The following is a 21,946-nucleotide window of genomic DNA, read 5'->3' on the forward strand; positions in this document are numbered from 1 at the left end:
CCTGGGATTATCACATTTAAACATCAATAAAGACCCACATTTTTCAAATATAAAAAATTAGTTAAGCTAACTAACCCTTCAGTTCCTAAGGTCTTCCCCTACCATAACATTAAACTCCAGGAGGCTAAGAACTTGTTTTTTGATCTCCATTGCATCCCCAGAGCTTAGAAAACCATGCACAGAGTACACATTCAATAACTACTAAAAATATTGAAATCTTAGAAATTCTGAAGCTCCACAAGAGGGCTCAGGATTGAGCCACAATATAACTCGCCATTCCAATGGAATCTGCGTAGATTTGTCATGTTTAGACTTCTGTTCTAACATCACTCTCTCTAATTCACTGCATTGTCTTACAGTAAACAAAAGGCTTCCTTTTTCCACTGCTCCTCCCTCTTATTCCACGGCAAGCCCAAAGATTGTTAAGTATTCCCCAGTAAAATTTCCAATGCAAAGGACTAATGCATTTCCTAGATTCTTTCTGTAATGGCATACTGCCATTTACATCATCCCGTCCAAGTTCTATTCAAATGATCATTTTAACTTTCTATGTAGAGTTTAAATGAAAGGCATAATGCCAAATCCTTATCAACACTGGCAGCAGAAGAAAAATTGACAATGAAAGTGCCAAAAATCTACTGATACCTGTTTACACAAAACGCCCCCTCAAACACCAAGTAGGTGTGTATGTAAAATAAAGCATCTGAAACCTACCAATATCTTTTTATAAATCTGTAATACGTAAAAGGAAAAAGCATAAGCTAAACATATACTGTCTTATGTGTACACAGTTTGATTATAATTTGAAGGCATGTTTCCACAGCCTATCCAAACACATGCAAAAATAAGTCAAGATTATAATGGAATGGTCCTACTAAACATCTTTATATCTACAATATAATTACAATATTCACTAAATAGTTTTTGATGGCTTATTTTTTAGAAAAAGTTACTGGAGAGAAAAAGAAAACTACTCACTACTAACCAAAATGCAAGTCATGTAGTTCTACTTTAACCTTAACAGGATATCAAAATGCTATTAAATTATATTACCTCAATAAAACGTAATCTATAGCTACAGCATGAGCCATAGAAGAAAAGTGTGATCCTGATCACAGCTGACTGGATGATGAGCAGCCACCGTGTCCGCAATGATCCATCCAGTCGGATCCTCTCTCCTGTGAAACTAGCACTGGGAGTCAGAGCCACTACAAAGAAGGAAGCATACCACTTAGAAACAGAAGAGTTCTAAATGGCCTGAGGGGGCCACTGGGAACAGCTGTCTAAGTTCCTGAGGCTTTCCATTTCCTGGATCCTGTCTCACTTAAAGCCAGGCTGCACATTCCCCTCCGGTGCGAAAACTGTATCCTCCCAATAATGTCTCTTTTGGGTTAAGTTAGTCTGAGTGGGTTGTTTTCCTGTTACTTGCAACCAAAACTGGCTTCATTAGAATAAAGGTAATCTACAACGCTAACCAAAACACTCTCAAAGCAAAAGGCACTTAACCAAAAGTAAAAATATGTTAAACCCAAAAGTCATTAACATTTTATAAATCAAAATGTTTTCAAATATTAGTTCCAATCTTAAATATCAACAAAACAGTATTTGTGTTAAATAAAACTGCCATGCAGACAAGAACATATGAATATGCTTACAGAATTTTGTATTCAACAGATATCTCTGTTCTAAAATCCTGTCAGCAAATTAACATCAGTGTAGATCATGTAGGTTACTATAGATTAGGGCCAACATATAGAGACTCTCCTCTCTGGGAGTGGGGGTCCCAGGACTAAATTCCCAGGTGACGCTGCTGCTGCTGGTCTCTGTACCACACTTTGAAAACCACAGCCGTAGAGTAGTGTTCTTAACTTTTAGGGGGATGCGATGGTGGTGGTAAAGGGCCACTTCGAAAATCTGATGAAAACGTGTACTTACACACACACACACACACACACACACACAGAGACATACATTAAAGGGTTTATGGAAACTCAGAAGCTCATCCACATCCTCTTCCAAAGGATTCTAGGTTAAGAAACACATTAAAATAGTAACATAGGGTCCTTACATATCCATGTTTTTCAAGTACACTTTGGAACTTTTACCTAAAGTTTATTTCACACATTCACCTTGATTTTTTAAAGAGCACAGGCTTTTTCATTCAAATTACTAATTAACATAAAGAAGAATCTGTTTTAGAAACCTACCTGAAAACAATTTCATCTTGTCATGAAAAAAAAAAAAAAATCATATCTACAGGGACTTCCCTGGCGTCCAGTAGTTAAGACTCCACCTTCCAATGCAGGGGGTACGGTTCGATCCCTGGTTGGGGAGCTAAGATCCCACATGTCTCGCGGCCAAAAAACCAAAATATAAAATAGAAGCAATACTGTAACAGATTCAATAAAGACTTTAAAAATGGTCCACATCAAAAAAAAAAAAAAACTTAAAAAAAATTATATCTACAAAATAAGACAAAATCTGTATCTAGATTTAATTAAACACAAAAGAAAAACATTTAGGAATAACTAAATTATACATGAAAGACATACCTGTATTCCCTTCAAAAACAAACAACCTCTAGATTACAGCTAAGGTACAAATTCTTTTCTACGAAAAGTCATTCCAAAAAGCACGTTTTCCACTGAAACCTACACATATAATCCATCAGACCTAGACAAAGCTGGAGAAACTCATTCTCTGAAAGCTCTCTGGGCCACTGGAAAAATCCAGGTGCATAAGCACTTTTACATATAGTGTAATATTCAGATCATTTATCCTGCAAGGTCAGAATATTTAGGATTTTTGTTTCAAAGGGTTACTAGGTCTATTATCCTCAAGAGTATCTATTACAGTGACTAAAATGTGACAGGCACTGTAATAAAATCTGTAAAAAATGAAAAGCCATACTGTTTCATTATTTATAGTTCATAAACCTTTACTTCCACATTTGGAAAATCCTAGATAATGATGTTTTATTTTTAGTAAGGTGTTCTTTTATGGAAATTAAGATGTTATTTTAGGTATGAAACTTTGGTATAGTTGAAAAATGGGTATGTTATAGACTAAATGCTTGTGTCCCTCCAAAATTTGTATGTTGAAACCTAATCTCCAATGTGATAGTATTTGGAGGTGGGGCCTTGGGAGGTGATCTGGCTCTCTCTGGGTACTCACCTTGGAACTGACACAGGCCACGTAGAGAGGCCACTGCTGGGAATTTCAGTTGAGAGTCCCAGCTGACAGACAGCTGAACTGCCAGAAATATCAGTGAATAAACCTTCAGATAATGTAGGCCCCAGCCCTTGAAACACCCCAGCTGATGCTGAGTGGAACAGACAAGCTGACCCTGTCAAGTCCTGAACAAATTACAAATTCTCGAGCAAACTAAATGTTGTTGTTTCAAGCCACTAAGTTTTGGGGTGGTTTATTGAACATCAACAGATAATTAGAACACCATTAGATGAGTTAAGAACAGATTAAGACCCATGAAAGCAGGCATTTTTCTCTACTAGACCACCTTTCAAAGTCTATACCATACCCAGACCTCTCTCCTAACACCCACACCCTCATATCCAGACAACTACTAAATCTGGTAAACCTTAACCTGGCCACCTCCCCTACTGATGCCAATGTAGCAGCTGAGTGACATAATCTTAACTTGGACATACTACATAGAAAATAGAGGCAGTTAGACATCATAATTCCATACCACATGTATGCTACAGACTACCTCCAGCCAGTCCAATGCTTACCAACCAACAAATCCAGATATCACCAGCCAATCAACAACACTCAAAGATCTGGCTCTTCTACTTCGAAACAAAGATAATTCATGGTTTTTGGCTTTAAAGGACCTACCCCATTTCTCCTGCCCTGAAGCCATCCCTCAGGACCTACTTATAGACTCTGGGCTGGATCAGGTTCCATGCTTAGCAATAAAGCTATTTCACTTAGTGCACAACCTTTGGTCTCTTATAGTTGTTGTGCTTTCTTTAACAGTTTGGGGGTCCCACAGAGATCATATGATTGAAATACCCAGTGAAGCCGACAGACCACTGACACTTAAGAACCTACAGAGCCCAGAATTTAGCACGTTTTTGGCACCTTCTGATGGTGACTCAGCTGATTTCAGCTCTGAGTTTGTTCGGTCCTGTCTCAAAGGTTCTGTTTATTCTGGCTCAGAGCTATCTGGTTTCTCATGAGTAGAAGAAGTTTGGTCTCTTTCTTGAGTGACACAAACAGAGGGGATCTAGTCTATATATATTCTGTTGTTAGTCCACCTATGTCTTGTCAAAGTGATTCCTCAGAAAACTCATGGTTTAGACCAGATTCAAGGACTGCACATACTAGACTACTGGGTCTCTCTCAACTGCCTAGTTACTCTGTATACATTTGTCTACCAAATGGTAAAACAATCTCCTTCTTGGTATTTGTTGTAGGACTGTCAATTCAAAGAATCAAGTATATGTACATTCATTAAAGTCCAAGTTCATATACACTTCTAATAATACGGCATAATTACACCAAGGATAGTTTATAACTGCAGCAGCCACTTTGGGGAACTTATGATTTCAGCAAGGGCTTGCCCCCAAGGCAATAGTTTGCCTTCTTAAACTGATACACCAAGACATCTAAATGCCTCAGAAACTCAAAATTAACTTCCTTGAAGGAGTCCCTGGCAAACACTAAAGAAAAGGCAGCTTCTTCTCTGTTCCTGACTTCCTGCCTCCGAAGTTTGGCCTTTATCCCATCTTCCAGAATCCTAATGTACTGACTCTTCAGATGAAGACCTCATGCTTCTCTCACAACTTCTTTATTATCATGGGTTTCCCCTAATATCTTCCTCCCTTAGGTGTCATGGTCCTATCTCCTCCCCTCTTGCTGAGCACCCACACAGTAAGGGACAGACAATCACAATTTCCATCATGGAGTTACCCACCCCACTCTTCAAAAGAAGGTCATACTGTTGCTTTCAAACTTTGGTCAGACAGAATCCCCATGCCCACTGAAAACCAAAGGTTTTCTGAGGAGTTTACTTTTAGACACCTATACCGCTCTGACTTTCCAGAACTTCACAAGCTTATACAGACTATTAGTTTACTCAACAGAAGGTCAAAGGTGGTTCGAAAAAACTGGTTGGGGTCCTTAATGCAGATCAGAGTACCACAAATCAGAACAAACTTTAAAGAAAGCTAAAGACACAGGAAAGTGTTTGCTTCCGGCCAGTGCAGAAGCCTTTTTTACCAAAGTAGATTGGACCAAAATCCAAAATTACAAGCAAAATTATTCATAATCAGAAATTTTAGAAACTTTTAGGAAATACTTTAATATAGACCAAGAGGCAGACCACTACAGGATCTCCTGAGCCTTTTAACGGATTTAAACCAGAAATAACCAGATTAGTGAGAAGAATGTCAGTGGATTAGCAAAGAGATTATTTATCTGGATTACAACAGAAAATTGTCAAACAACTCTAAAAGAATGAAAAGAAAAAAAAAAAAAACACACACACAAGTCCCCTTCAAATTAAACAACTTACTTACTTAAGGGAAAGAACTGTCCGAGGGGGTTTGTTGAATCCATAAAGAGTTCAGGTGCTAGAAAAGTGACTATCCCTTAAAAACTGAGAAAGGAGTTCAACAAGCCAAGTTAGAGATGCATGGTAATGACATATCTCTGAGCATCTCAACAATACCCTATTATACTCTCTGCTGCTACTAGACAAAATGAATTTTCTGTTGAGGAACAGGCCTGCAAATTCCTGGGTACAGGGCTTTCTGTTTCTACCTTAAATTCCTTTCTACTCTTCCTCATAGTATTAAGAGAATAACAGCGGGTGGGTATCACCAATAACCCTATTATCTTCCCAGTCTCCCAACGTTTACCAATTTCAATTAGTCTATTAGAAAAGGAAGATACCTTCCTACAGTGTAATCTTTGCTCTGGATAATTTACTAGGTTGAGGATTATTACGTAGGTAGCATCATCAAATTAAATGCTCTACAGAAGGCATATATATTTTAGAGATCCCAAATGAAAAGTGTACACAAACCCAAATTGTAGCAGCCCTAGACACCCTCGTTTTCTTGCACATATTGGCCTCTCCTAAACCAGCCTGTACCCTTTGAGCTAAAGATTTTACTGGCACAGGCAGAATACATGGTGATGACTCTTAAAGAGTTCAAATTGATCCTTACAAAACCATGCTTCAGGTTACTCCAATATCCATTTAAATCTGAAGTGATTATCAGGAATAAATCTCATATTGAGTATTAACTAGAACAAAGACTTAGTGTCTTTTGTCATACTCCCCTATTGCTCCTTCAGAAATCTAATGGAAAAGACTACAGATTTATTCAAGATCTCAGGGCAATCAATAGAACTGTGATCCTCAGACTCCCAGTGGCTCGTAAGCAAACATTTCCCTATGCTCCATTCCTTCCATAAGTAATTTTTTAAATTTTTACTGAAATATAGTTGATTTACAATGTTGTGTTAGTTTCAGATGTACAGCAAAGTGATTCAGTTATACATAATATACATATACATATATATATATATATATATATATATATATATATATATTCTTTTTCAGATTCTTTTCCAATACAGGTTATTACAAGATACTGAGTACAGTTCCCTGTGCTATACAGTAGGTTCTTGTTGGTTATCTATTTTATATATAGTAGTGTGGATATGTTAATCTCAAATTCCTAATTTACCCCCCCCCCATGCTTTGGTAACCATAAGTTTGTTTTCTATGTCTGTGAGTCTATTTCTGTTTTGTAAATAAGTTAATTTGTATTTTTTTAGATTCCATGTATAAGGGATATCATACAATATTTGTCTTTCTCTGTCTGACTTACTTCACTTAGTATGATAATCTCTAGGTCCATCCATAAGTAATTTAACAGCACTGTCCACACCAGAAGCCTATTGCTTATTGAGATATACCCCCTCTGCATTTGGTGGCACCCTCTCCACTCACTTGATGGGTCCGACATGTTACGCAATTCTTGTTACTTCTAAGCAACGTCCAGCACTCTGTCAATCATCTTACCTCTCATGAAGTTGATTTTTTTTTAATTTGTGTATCACTCTTCAACTTTGTTCAAAACCTAATCATGCAACCCTACCGCCTCTTCAGATGATGGGGAACTACATGACTGTTTAACAATAACTCAAAAATAAATTATGCCCAGCTCCGATCCTACAGATAACCCCTTTTGTCAAATCTGATTTCATATTGTTTGTGGAAGGACTTATCTTAAAAATGACAAAGGTATTCCCTGTGTAGGGTACGGTGTTACCATCGAACATGAAGGCACTGAAGCAAGTTCACTGCTTAATGAAACATGGGGCCCTACCTTCCTATCAAATAATCAAGGAATTCATTTCACTGGAGGAGTTAAACAGAAACTTTGTAATATCCTTCTCTTAACACAGAAACTCCACTGTTAAATTATCCCCAAAGTTTCAGAAAACTTTCATTTTTCCTAACCTAGTTTTGCCACTATCAATAATGGCCATGCAATTGTTCCCTCATAGCTGACAAAGACTTTCTCTCTTTATGAAATCATAACAATATGCCCAACAAAACCGGGATACAACTCCACTAAAAGCTTATGCAAATCTCTCTTACATGCAAATCTCACTAAATACCTGATTTACCCGGTCTTTCACCCAACAAGTATTAAGTTACCTTTCCTCTCTGGAAAGGACCTTACCTAAAGGGACCATTTCAGGACCTCCTGTCAAGCTACAACAGTCAGCTTCGAGGTGCTGATGCATGGGTTTGTGTGTCACAGTGAAAACAAGCTACTAATCCAGACCAGTGGATTTCCATGCCCCTGAGTGACCTTAAACCGAGACTAATTAAACCGAGTCTAATTAAAAGGACTCCAGAAGCAGATGACTCCAAGAAACTTACAATTTGCCCCAGCATCACAGATCAAGCTATTAACTACATATATAGACAGTTTCTGCACAAGATACTGGAACAAAACACACAATAATATGTTCTTTTTAAAAAATAATTGTTACAGTATTCTTCTGGTGGTTTAATTCAAATACCAAGTGATTGTTGTTTTCTCTTAGTACAGTGAAACTGACCTTAACTATGTTTAGTTCCTGGTACAGTTAAAACACACGTTTACAGGTTAGCCTGTGCACTGGCAGCTAGCTACATGCCATAATCTGAAGACAGGCACATACATATATACTCAAGACACATACACAGACTACTTCTGGCCAGTCCACTGCTTATCTGACCAACAAATACCTATATCACCAGCCTATCAACAACACTCAGAGACTTTGCTTTCCTAATACAGAACAGGATATCTCGTGGTCTTTTGGCCTTGAAAGACCAACTCCATTTCTCCTTCCCCTAACAATGTCCTCCAGAGCCTACCTAGGCTCTGTGCTAGATCAGGTTCCCTGCTTGGCAGTAAAATTTCTTCATTCAGTGCTCACTTTTTTGGTCTCGAATAGTCTTCACTGTTCTCTTTAGTAACTGTTTCTAGGGTTCTCCCCACTATTAAATTCTGATTCAGCTGTTTCCCCCTCAATTTTAACAGCATTACCAAACCACACAGTTTAGAGACAGTTGAGAAATTAATCTTTATCCATCATCCATACACCTTCTATAGTAAACTTTCTAAAACAGAACTCAGACTATATCACTTACTTGCTTAAAATTCTTCAGTGGCTTGCCAAAACACCCTAGTACACATGGTACTTTATAATTTGGGGCCTGAACACCACCTTCTCCAGCTTAATCTCATACACTCAAACGTACCCTTCAGCCACTATACTCCTTCAATACAGAATGCCTCCTTCTCTACCCCAACTTACACATCTGGCTAAATCCTACTAATCCTTTTTTTTTTTTTTTAAGTCTTTATTTAATTTGGTACAATATTGCTTCTGTTTTATGTTTTGGTTTTTTGGCCACGAGGCATGTGGGATCTTAGCTCCCCAACCAGGGACTGAACTGGCACGCCCTGCATTGGAAGGCGAAGTCTTAACCATTGGACCGCCAGGGAAGTCCGAAATCCTACAAATCCTTAAAAACTGAACACAATCATCACGTCTGAGCAGAAAGTGATCCTTAGCACCTAACGCAGGCCTCTACTGACCTGGCCAAGTTTGGTTTTCCTTTCTTAGTCTTCTTACAGTACTGTGTTTATTTTTACCACTGCACTTACCAAAATATTTTGAAATACCACACTGTAGCTACCTTAGAAATAAAGATAATGTCTTCTTAACACCTATTCTCCTACTACAGTGCCTGACATATACCAAATACTCAATAAATATTTCTGTACTGAATGAATGATGCTCTCAGTATGTTGGACTATCACTATTTTAACAGTCTGAGAGATCTGGGTTTTCTTCCAGCTTTATTGAAATACTGAATATAACTGACATATAACATTGTGTGAGTTTAAGATGTCCAATGCGATGATTTGAAACTCATATATATTGCAAAATAATTACCCCAGTAAGGTTAGTTAACTGGGGCCCATTTCTTAAAGGGGAAAAAAAAACCTTCGCTATGTATGTAGATGCTCACTATCTTCTAGATATTATCTTTTACATAAACTGTCCGTTTCGTCCCACAACAATTGCATGAGGTGGATATAATTTTACTGATGAGGAAATTGAGACTCAGGGCCTCAAAACTACAAAGTGGAAAAGGAAGATTTAAAATTCAGTTTTTTCTCACAACAAAAACTATACTCTTTCCACTACATTTTGTTGTTTACTTATGGGTAAAATCTAGAGAGAAAATAGCTCCTCATCTACCGTGGCAACTTCATCCCTCCCAAAAACATGATTATAAATTGTAAAGAGTATTTAAGGCAAGTTAGAGCAATTATCATCGCACTGGAATTAAAGGGGCAACCAGACCAGGGTAAGCCAAGTTCCTAAAGAGATGAAATTTCAAGAGATGTCCTGGGAAATAATCTTGGAGACTGGGACTGATGTTCTGGGTCAGTATCTTGAAGAAGACTTTTCAGTAACACTGCAGTAGAAAGAAAGGCTGGAAAGAATGACAGATAAGTTAGTTTTAAGAAAAGAGGTTGAGGGAATTCCCTGGCGGTCCAGTGGTTAAGACTCAGCACTTTCACTGGCCCAGGCTCGATCCCTGGTCAGGGAACTAACATCCCGCAAGCCACGTGGCACGGCCAAAAAAAAGAGGCTGAGATGAACAGCAGGTTACTAAAATTTTAAGAGCAAGATAGGAAAAAGAGACAGAAAGCAAACAAAAAAAGAACTTAGAGAACAGAAGCCAGGAAAAACAATCACAATAATAAATAGGTAAACTAACCAAAGAAAGCCTATTCAGAAACCTACAAGGAAGAGCCTAGAAGAACACCCACCACAGAAGGCTGTCTTGAGATAAGAGTTTTGACCTAAAGTCTAAAGGAAATGAATTTGGTGACCTGACTGCAAGAAAAATACGTATCCAGAAACCTAGGCTACTAGTAGAGAAAGTAAAGGCTTAGGCCTAAGAGAAGATGTAAAGAAAACTTAAAGACATTAACCCCCGGGCTTCCCTGGTGGCGCAGTGGTTAAGAATCCGCCTGCCAATGCAGGGGACACGGCTTCAAGCCCTGGTCTGGGAAGATCCTACATGCCACGGAGCAACTAAGCCCGTGCGCCACAACTACTGAGCCTGCGCTCTAGAGCCTGCGAGCCACAACTACTGAAGCCCGTGCGCCTAGAGCCTGTGCTCCGCAACAAGAGAAGCCACGGCAATGAGAAGCCCACGCACTGCAAGGAAGAGTAGCCCCCGCTCCCCGCAACTAGAGAAAGCCCGCATGCAGCAACGAAGACCCAACACAGCCATTAATTAATTAATTAATTAAAATATTCAACTCAAGGGCTACTTTAAAAAAAAAAAAAAAGACATTAACCTTAAGTGTTAGTTAGGTTTAGAAGAATGACCTGAGAAATCACAAAAGAAACTTGGAAGGAGCTATTTTATACTTTAAACATGTCAAGCTGAGAGACGTGAAACTACTTGTCTTTCAACTCTATACAGTTTGAACCCAGAAATGCTCTCAAAATATGAAGATTAGCTGTAAATCTGACCTCAGTGAACAAGGTGGTTTTAAAAAAGGAGACACTTAATGACAGGAAAGACTAGTCACCTGTGGTGACTGGAGGGAATAATCACCTGCTTTTGCCCCTAGGAGGTGAATATAAAGTTAATACAGATTAAGTGATTAGCAAAGATCCTAAAAGAGTTTTTTGTTTTGTTTTGTTTTAGGAGAGTCTTCATGTCTGCATCAAGTAGAACACCACTTCATTTGAGAGATTATCAGTCAACTGGGAATTTCTAAAAATACACAATATCACTCAAATTAAATGCCACAAAAGAAAGGAAGCCTGTTACTCTGCAAACGTGCAGAAAACTAATCTACCAAGACACAAGAAATTAGTTCTTGTCACCGCACGCAAACAGGTGTAACAGGTTGGTGTAAGCAGTAAGGCAGGAGAAGTGCCTGTTAATACTGTCAGAGCTAAAAATTTCTATTTAAAGGCTCTAGTACAGGGCTGCCTTCGTGGCGCAGTGGTTAAGAATCCGCCTGCCACTGCAGGGGAGACGGGTTCGAGCCCTGGTCCGGGAAGATCCCACATGCCATGGAGTAACGAAGCCCGTGCGCCATAACTGGGCCTGCACTCTAGAGCCTGTGAGCCACAGCTGCTGAGCCTGCAAGCCACAACTACTGAAGCCTGCACGCCTAGAGCCTGTGCTCCACAACAAGAAAAGCCACTGCAATGAGAAGCCCGCGCACCACAATGAAGGCCCAATGCAGCCAAAAATAAATAAATTTATTTTTTAAAATAAATAAAATTTATTTAAAAAAAAAAAAGGCTCTAGGACAACCATCAGAGGAAAGAAAACAGGTGATAGTCCATCCAGAGTTGAAATAAATTTAGTACAAATCAGTTTTTTAAACTGTCCTTAGAAAACTATAAGAATTACCCAGAGTTTGCCTCTCATCAGCTAAACTGACAAAGAACAAGTTTCTTTTGGGGAGAACTTAAAACACCCCCTGAGGCCAGCACTCAACTAACTACAGTGTCTTTTTTTTTTTTTTTAACATTTTTTTATTTTTTTAATTTATTTATTTATTATTTATGGCTGTGTTGGGTCTTCGTTTCTGTGCAAGGGCTTTCTCTAGTTGTGGCAAGTGGGGGCCACTCTTCATCGCGGTGCACGGGCCTCTCATTATCGCGGCCTCTCTTGTTGCGGAGCACAGGCTCCAGACGCGCAGGCTCAGTAATTGTGGCTCACGGGCCTAGTTGCTCCGCGGCATATGGGATCTTCCCAGACCAGGGCTCGAACCCGTGTCCCCTGCATTGGCAGGCAGATTCTCAACCACTGCGCCACCAGGGAGCCCCACTACAGTGTCTTTAAAAAGCAACTAGTAGTTAAATAAAGTAGTGAAGTCAAGAAAAGTAAGACAGAAAAGTCTCCATTCATTTTATCAATTAGGGCACCATTATCTTCACCAAAAACAGCTTTGGAAGAGCACTGGGCGAAAACTGGATTAGCACATAAATGAAAGGTGAGAAACATGGATAAAAATGAGAGTGGATGACTCTTAAAGTCGGACCTGAAAAGAAGAAATACAGGAGGTAAAAGAGATGGGCTGAAGAAGGACTTTTTAGTATGAGAGGTACAGTGGATATTTAAATTCTGAAAGAAGTGGAAAAGGGTACTTGAGAGGGCAGAATTCCACATCCCAAAAGGAAAATTAACTGGCCTTGACTGATGAGGAGCCCAAGCCCCTATGATCTACACTTTCACAAAAAGCATTTAACCAATACGCTCCAAAAACAAACAAAAAAACCACCAAAGAAATGTGACAAGATCCTAAATTCTACTTTTGAACTCATTTCTCATTTTTACACCATGTTTATTGGGTGTAAAAAAGTACTCACACAATAATAATACTCATTGAGTGCTTACTATTTCTCAGGCACTTACTATTTATAAGCACTTTATATGGATTAGTTCATTAAATTCTCTGGATTAATAATATTATTCTCATTCTACAGAAGACAATTAAGGTTTAGAGAAGATCACCAGTGAAGCTGTACTTTACTATCATATGCCTCTCATCATCTATTAACCACCCTAAGCCTCTCTGTTTAAAAAGGGAAAAAAGGCAACACTTTCAATTTCCCTAAATTTTGACTTGATTAAGTTTTGGCACATTAATCACCGATTTCTCCATTAGCTCAGACATCTGAAGGCAGAATGGCCAAAGTATGCTGTGTAATCCATAGCACATGGTTAATAATCCACTAGGCCCCCACACTCTCCTAACATCAACCCTCCCAGGGAACGTCTGCCAAATAAATGAAATGTATCTCCAGTTGACTTACACTCAGTCAGCTGTTGAAAAGAGAGATGGGCAGGAAAAAACCAAACTTCTCTTAATTCAAAACACTCAGCCTATTTGACCGAAAACTTGGTTCTCAAGGAAGTTACAAATGCTTCTGTCTCCCTTTTTTTTTTTTTTTAAGCTGAAGGGAAAAGTGGGACAAAAAGGAACTGCTTAGGGGAAAAACAAACAAACAAACAAACAAAAGCCTGTTCAAAGGCCTCCAGAGCTCTCTGTCAAGAGATCTGAACAATTTAAGAAGACAGTATAACACAGAGCGGAGAGTAAAACACCTCTGTGTTCGAATTCAGGTTCCCCCATACTTACTAGCTTTGTACCCTTGGACAAATTAATTAACCTCTCTGAGGTCAGTGTTTTCTGATGATATGACAGCAATATTTGTACCCACCTACTTCACAGAATTACTTTGAAAATCAAATGAGATGATTTAGGTAAAGAATTTTTTAATTCTTGATGTATATTAGGAGCGCCCCCACCAAAAAAAAAAAATCAGAAAGTTCCATAAAGTAAAAATAGTACAAACACTCTCTGGTCACAATTAAGTGTAATCAATGAAATACAATTAAATCCCTTGCTCTTGATTAGAACATTTTACTCAATATCATCAAAGTATCATCTCTGTTAACTTATGAATTTAATGAAAATCCAATAAAAATACTAACAATCATTTTCTGGGAAAATTGGTAGCTAAGTATACATGAAAATATCACGAAAGAAGGGCTTCCCTGGTGGCGCAGTGGTTGAGAATCTGCCTGCCAATGCAGGGGACACGGGTTCGAGCCCTGGTCTGGGAAGATCCCATATGCCGCGAAGCAACTGGGCCCGTGAGCCACAACTACTGAGCCTGCGCGTCTGGAGCCTGTGCTCCGCAACAAGAGAGGCCGCGATAGTGAGAGGCCCGCGCACTGCGATGAAGAGTGGTCCCCACTTGCCACAACTAGAGAGAGCCCTCGCACAGAAACGAAGACCCAACACAGCCATAAATAAATAAATAAATATTTTTTTAAAAAAAATATATCACGAAAGAATATTGAGAGGAAAAGCTACGGGGGAAAGGAGAGACCTAGACCTACCAGATACTGAAACAAACTACAAAACCCCTATAATTAAAACCACTAACACATAAATAGACATGGGTATTGGTGCATTAACAGACAGACTGATGGAAAAGAATAGAAAATCCAAAAATAGCCCCAATTACTTCACTATTTTCCCCATAATATATTTGACACACAGCCCTTTACAGAACATACACGAATGAAACATTTGTTTTACGTAATTTTTATCACTGCAGCTATCAACTGATCTCCCCATAAGAGGAGAGACTGTCTCATTCATCCTTCCATCCATCCATATAGCCACAATACCAAATTCAGAACCTTATTTTTGACTCTGAATAGAGTTAACAGTGGTAGAATGAATTAACGAATATCCACAGGCAATGAGGATAATTTATCTCAGAATCGACTGATAAATAACTGCAAATTCACCAATTACTGGTGAATATCATCATGTAAAATCTTTTTTTGTCAAGGAAGTGTAACTCTAACTCTCAAAGCGAACTCTAAAGTAACTCTCAGAGACTATTTGCAGCTTGGTCTGTTTCACACTAAAAATGACCATCCTCCTAGACACAAAAAGACTCACTGGTGCTTTATTCCCAAAATGAGGCCAACAACTTTGATGGTTTATTAAAAGTAAAAGAAAAACTTCAAACTGTCAAATACAGTTAGCAGAAATACGTTTACCACTTTTACATTAAAAATTAGATTAGTGCTAATCTAGAGATTAGATTAACTCTTATTGGCTCCTTTAGGTCTACCCTCAAATGTGATCATTAATCCCAGGGTAGTATCCTTAACCCTAGGTTTTTATGTCATATGTGATTTTATGTCTTCCTTCCTAATTCTTATATTTGTTCTTGTCTTATAAAGTACTGCCTGTGACTTCCAGTTCAATGATGAATAAAAAACGGTAATACTGGACTTTCTGCTCTGATTCCTTATCTTAAAGCAAATAATTCTATCATTCAATCATTCAATGTGATTTTTCCTTTAAGAGTTTAGTAGATAATCCATTACCAAGTTAAGGAAGTTTCTTCTAAATTTGCTAACAAGCAATTTTTAACATAAATGGGTACTAAAATTTGTTCCTACATCAATTAAGATGAACATATGCTTTTTCTATTCTGTTAATGTGGTGATCACTTAACATGTTTTCTATAGTTAAATCACCCTTACAATCTTGGGAAAAATCTACTTGGTCAAGATGAATTTTTTGTTATTTTTTTACTTTCAATTATTTCATATTTTGAGAGGGGTTAAACATGACTAGAATTAGTTACTAATCATTTAAGGACAGAATCTCCCCCAAGAGTACCTTCACAGAAAATATGCTCAAAATTGTTGAAGAGTCACAAGTTCTATTTGTGTATGTGTAGAATCTCTTGTTCAAGTACATAATGATATGCATATTAAAACAGAAAAGATGTACACCAGAAACAATGTAAATTAACTATACTTCAATAAAAAATAAAAGAGAAAGAGCTTTCAGTCCAAAGTGATATGAGATTTCACTTTCTTTTTCCTGTTTTTTTCACAAAAAACAAAAGTTTTCTAGGCTTTCTTTTCTCAGAAAAAGGCATAAGTTCTCAATGAAATCAACTCTGTGGAAAAAACTTTAAAAAAAAAAGCTATACAGATAGAAATTACTGCCCCCTAAGAGTTGAATCATTTCAGTATCATCTGACATAATCCAACTATTTAAATTACTGTCCTTATAATTTAAAATTAGGAACAAAAGGAGGCCTGTATGCAACTTTATACTTAGAAGGATGATTTTTAAAAGTCCATGTCAGGGAATTCCCTGGCGGTCCAGTGGTTAGGACTCCTCGCTTCCACTGCAGGGGACCCGCGTTCAGTCCCTGGTGGGGGAACTAATATCCCACAAGCCGCGCAGCGTGGCAATCAATCAATAAATGTCCATGTTATAGTAACAGCAAGAAAATGAAATGAAACTATGGTCAGTTAAATTTATCAAACTTTTCTTAAAAAGTTAAAACCTAACATAATAATTATGTCAGTTCCATATAATGCCAGATCTGATCTTTATGCAATATTAAATTTGAATCTCATAACACAAATTAACCATTTAAAAACTTCCGTACGGCAAAAGTTACCATAAAACAAAGTTAAAAGAGAAATGACAGAAAAAAATAAATATAGAATTTAACAGAGGACTAATATCCAGAACATATAAAGAGCTTCTACAAATCACTTAGAAAATTGTCAGACAAAATAGAAAACTGGTTAAAACAGTATAAACATGGAATTCACAGAAGTAGAAATGGCAAATAAGAATATGAAAATATGATTACCACACTAAGAACCAAAGAGATTAAACTTGAAACAAACATTATGGTAACATTTTTACCCCACTGAATTGGCAAAAATTTTAAAGATTTGTTAAAACTCAGTATTTTCAGGATTATAAAGAAACAGACTTTTTTTTTTTTTTTTTTTTACTGTGCATGGCTATGAATGTAAATTAATTCCTCCTTTTTGTAAAGCAATTTTGCAGTATCTGACAACAATCAAAATACAATTATCCTGGGACTTCCCTGGTGGTCCAGTGGCTAAGACTCCACGCTTCCAACGCAGGGACCCAGGTTCGATCCCTGGTCAGGGAACTCTATATCCCACATGCCGCAACTAAGAGCTTGCATGCCACAACTAAAAAAAGATCCCGCATGCTGCAACTAAAGAACCGGCATGCCACAACGAAGATCCTGAGCGCCGCAACTAAGACCTGGAGCAGCCAAATAAATAAATAAATATTTTTTTAAAATACAATTATCCTAACTCAGCAATTCTAGGAATATATTCTGTTGACATACTAAAATATGAACCAAAAGATACACACACAAGGGAATTCCCTGACGGTCCAGTGGTTAGGACTCCAGGCTTTCACTGCTGAGGGCTTGGGTTCGATCCCTGGTGGGGGAATTGAGATCCCACAAGCTGTGCAATGCCCACAAAAAAAAAAAAAAAAAAAAAAAAGATGCACACACAAGAATGTTCACTGGGTAACTATGTAACAGCTAAAAAGAAACAACCTAAATATTCAGCAATAGAAGACAAGTGCCCTCTACTTTTAATTACTGCCAATATTTTTGCCTACTATTTTATATTATCTATTCTATGGTTAAAAAAGAATAACTTCAAGATAAATTAAGAGAAAAAAGAAAGTGATAGAACACTTGGTACAGTATGATTCTATATCCATGTTTTATTAAGGAAAAAAATACTATGTGAGTGTGTATAAGCCAAATGCATAGGGCAAATCTAGAAAACTTACACATACACTAAACTATGAACAGTAGTTACTTCTGAGAAGAGAGTAAGACAAGGTACGAGGAGGAACCTACACTTCTTACTCTATATACTTCTATACTGTTTGAAATTTTTAAAGTGAGCATGTAAGACTTACAATACTTGTGTAACTGAAAAACAATGAAAATTAAAATGTTTAACATATATTATTGTACTTCCTGGATTTTTAAATAATTTACATTTCAAAAATTTGCATTATAAAGTAGAGAATATATCTGCAGTTTTTAAAAACAATAAAAGAGCCAAGAGTTACTTATTTTTAATCTAAATTATTATAAGTAACAAATTGTTTCTCCTTTTGTTCTTTGCCTTGTTTGAAAGCCTCTGAATTGAACACAAACTGCCAAATTCCACTTCAAAAGCAGACAATACTTGCAATTTGATTCCATATTAACATTTGTTATAAAACCGGACAGGCACACAAGCATATTTTTGCCACAGGTCCTTATGTGATTATGTTTTCATTTATTTTATTTATGTATTTAACGTTCAAATACTCCAAGATGATTATAGCATAATATTGAAAAATGGAAGGTACTGATTTTTCTGTGATTTTCTGTGATTTTAAGGAAAAAATTACTAGGCAAAACAAAGACAAGAATACGCAATATTATTAAACTCAATTGCCATTAGTATATAAACATAAGTCTCAAAATAATACACACTTCCCCTCAAAAAAAAAAAATCAACTACAGTAGGTGGCAACTACAAAGGACACATTATGACAAACTGTAAACACACAGAGTTGTCATAAAACCAACTATCCCATCAAATTCAGATTTCAAACACAGAAAAAGGCACTCATCTCAGAATAATTTCTATAAAACTATTTCAAGTAGATAAGCTTTTGATTATTTGAATAGAGGAAAATTTAAATTATAGAAAAGGGTATCATATTGTGTTTGCACCCCAAAAACGGAGGGGCTACTTGAACCTCTGTTTCCTTAAAATATAACCTAAATCTAAAGCTATAGAAATTCCATATTTGTGTTTATTTCTTTTTCATACCAATGTATGTGTTTTTAGGGTTCTGAGAAACATGTTTTAAGTTTTTTCCAGTTACTAAAAAAGCTCTAAGTCCAATAATCAGTTGTCCAGTATTTCATGCCAGACAGGAGCATCTCAGCACTATTTTGAAAAATGAAAAACATTATGTATACAGTATGGAAGAATTCTGGAAGTACAGATTAGACATAATTCCTGCCCTTAAGAATTTTATAGTCTAGTTGAGAAGCCATGACTAAGAAACATAAAACAACTACTATCAAATTAGTGCTAAACAATTAGTGCTAAAATGAACTACCAAAACATTTATAGCCAGCACAAAAGACAGTCCAAAATAGGAAAGTGCAATTAACAGAATATTTGTCAAGCACACAGGTATATGAAGGTACTGTGTGTAGAAAATAAACACCATAACTAAGTTACATCATCTAGCAAGGCAGTTAAGACAAACAAGCATAGCAGAAAGCATTAAGTGCCTTAAGTACAAGGAGTTCTGAGATTTCAGAGGAAAGAACTCAAACTAGCTTCTAAATAATTTGAAGAAGCTGCACAAGGGAGGTATAACTTTAACTGAACTCTAAGGATGGGTATGGTTTTTAACCAGTGACTAGAGAAAGGATAACCCAGGAGGAAGAAATAAAGACAAAATTTTAAAATGAAAGGGGCAAGATATATGAGAGGATAAAAAGGAACATTCCAAGTTCTCTAGGACCAAGGGAAAGAATAAGGCTTAAAAGGTAGACTGGGTTAATTATTGGAATGGCTTGAATGACAGGCTAAGAAGTCTGGATCTTACCCTGTCAACAATAAGGAGACATTAAAGGTTTATGAGCAGGAGAAAGACCTGATCAAAGTGAAGCTCTAAGTAACATTAATCTGATAGTGATGTCCAGAATGGGCTGCAGGACGAAGGACTCAAAGCAGAGAAACCATTTGTTTGTCAACTATGGCAACCATCTCAGTCTGATGTAATAAGGACTGGATTATGGTAGTGGAATGAGTAAGAATGGGAAAGGAAGGATAGGTCGAGAGACTTCAAAGAAGAAAAAGTAAGGCTTGAGAATTAGGGTTGGAAGGAATAGGGAATTAATAATAAATCTAAAATTCCTCCCTTGTTTGGAAATGTTTATTAACTCCTGACTACCTATTGGATAAAATCCAGACTTAGTCTATCATTTAAGTCACTGTACAATCTGACCTCAGGTGTTCCTTTCTTCTCCTCCCTACCCTACTGTACACCTGACATTTTATATCTTTTGCTTTTTCTCCTTTTTTTTTTTTTTTTTTTTTTGGCCGTACCGCGCAGCACGTGGGATCTTAGTTCCTGGACCAGGGATTGAACCTGCGCCCCCTGCAGTGGAAGCATGGAGTCTTAACCACTGGACCCCCAGGGAAGTCCCTATATCTTTTGCTTTTGCTCATGCTTCTCTCCACCTGGAGATTAGAACAGTTTGGACCACTGGAATTACTTGGACTGAGAGTGGGAAAGAGGAGGTTCCCAAAGAGAATGGGGCAAAACTGTAAGAATCCTCTACTTCAGCAGTTGGCAATTTACAAAGTAGGTGAAACTGGCAACTAATTGTATCTGGGGGAGCCACATTAAGAAACTGTTTAGAGACCAGTATGGAGGTTCCTTAAAAAACTAAAAATAGAGTTACCATATGACCCAGCAATCCCACTCCTGGGCATATATCCGGAAAAGAAGAAAACTAATTCGAAAAGATACATGTACCCCAATGTTCATAGCAGCACTATTTACAATAGCCAAGACACAGAAGCACCTAAATGTCCACTGATAGATGAATGGATAAAGAAGATGTGGTATATATATACAGTGGGATACTTCTCAGCCATAAAAAAGAATGAAATAGTGCCATTTGCAGCAACATGGATGGACCTAGAGACGATCATACTAAATGAAGTAAGTCAGAGAAAGACAAATATCATATGATATCACTTACACGTGGAATCTTAAAAGATACAAATGAACTTATTTACAAAACAGAAACAGGCAATTCCCTGGCGGTCCAGTGGTTAGGACTCAGCGCTTTCATTGCCAGGCTTGGGTTTGATCCCTGGTCGGGGAACTAAGATTCCCACAAGCCGCGTGACACAGCCAAAAACAAAACGGAAACAGACTCACAGACATAGAAAACAAACTTATGGTTAACAAAGGGGAAGGGGAGAGAGGGATAAATCAGGAGTTTGGGATTATCAGATACACACTACTACATATAAAATAGATAACCAACAAGAACCTACTGTAGAGCACAGGGAACTATACTCAATATCTTATAATAACCTGTATTGGAAAAGAATCTGAAAAAGAATAATACATAAATAATGTATAACAATCACTTTGCTGTACACCTGAAACTAACACAACATTGTAAATCAACTACAGCTCAATTTAAAAGAGAAACTGTTTAGGGAGCAGATAGAAATTAATCATTTCACTGTACAATCTTCTGTACAATTTGCCACACATATACATTTAGCTTATTCAATGTTCTTAACTTTTTAAAATCATGCATAAAAGATATAAAAACTGGGTAACAACCTGTTTCAATTCACCTCAAAATCAATCACAATATCAGAACAAGTCCTAACTCTTTTTTTTTTTAATTTTGGCCGCGACTACACGGCTTGCGGGATCTCAGCTGCCTGACCAAGGACTGAACCCAGGCCTGGCAGTGAAAGCGCCGAGTCCTAACCACTAGATGACCAGGGAACTCCCAAGTCCTAAGTCTTGTTCTTCATGGTTCAAGCCAAATAACTACCCCAAGGCAACTCTGATCTATCTCCCCATCACTGTGTAGCAAAGTTTAAAACTACAAGTTTTAATAGAGAAAAAAGGCAAAGAAAGTCCTTGACTGCATATCAATATAAATTTATTTTTACACTTAGAAAAAGAAAGTAATATCCCTATTAAAACACATTTCTGGGCCATATACTATTAACAAAAGAAAACGTTTCAATGTAATTCCAAAATGTAAGGTAACTCTGAGTAATGACTTATTTTTCTAAATAATTAGTAATTTTTTAAAATTTAGTAATTTTCTAAATTTCTAAAATGTATCTATTATTTTGTAATCAGTTTTGCTTAAACTATGTTACAAA

The 21,946-nt window shown here is 37.3% G+C and overlaps 1 protein-coding gene and 1 non-coding gene across 3 annotated transcripts in view; one reads left to right on the plus strand and one right to left on the minus strand.

Annotated features, from left to right (window-relative positions):
* The window catches only part of SMURF2 (SMAD specific E3 ubiquitin protein ligase 2), a 122,330-nt gene that overhangs the window by 73,916 nt on the left and 26,468 nt on the right, over window positions 1-21,946 (minus strand). The window lies entirely within an intron of this gene.
* TRNAW-CCA (transfer RNA tryptophan (anticodon CCA)) lies at window positions 17,047-17,118 on the plus strand. Its single transcript has one exon. It is a non-coding gene; the product is annotated as a tRNA-Trp (tRNA).

Source organism: Balaenoptera acutorostrata, chromosome 20, assembly GCF_949987535.1.
Source record: "Balaenoptera acutorostrata chromosome 20, mBalAcu1.1, whole genome shotgun sequence".
Classification (NCBI taxonomy): Eukaryota; Metazoa; Chordata; class Mammalia; order Artiodactyla; family Balaenopteridae; genus Balaenoptera; species Balaenoptera acutorostrata.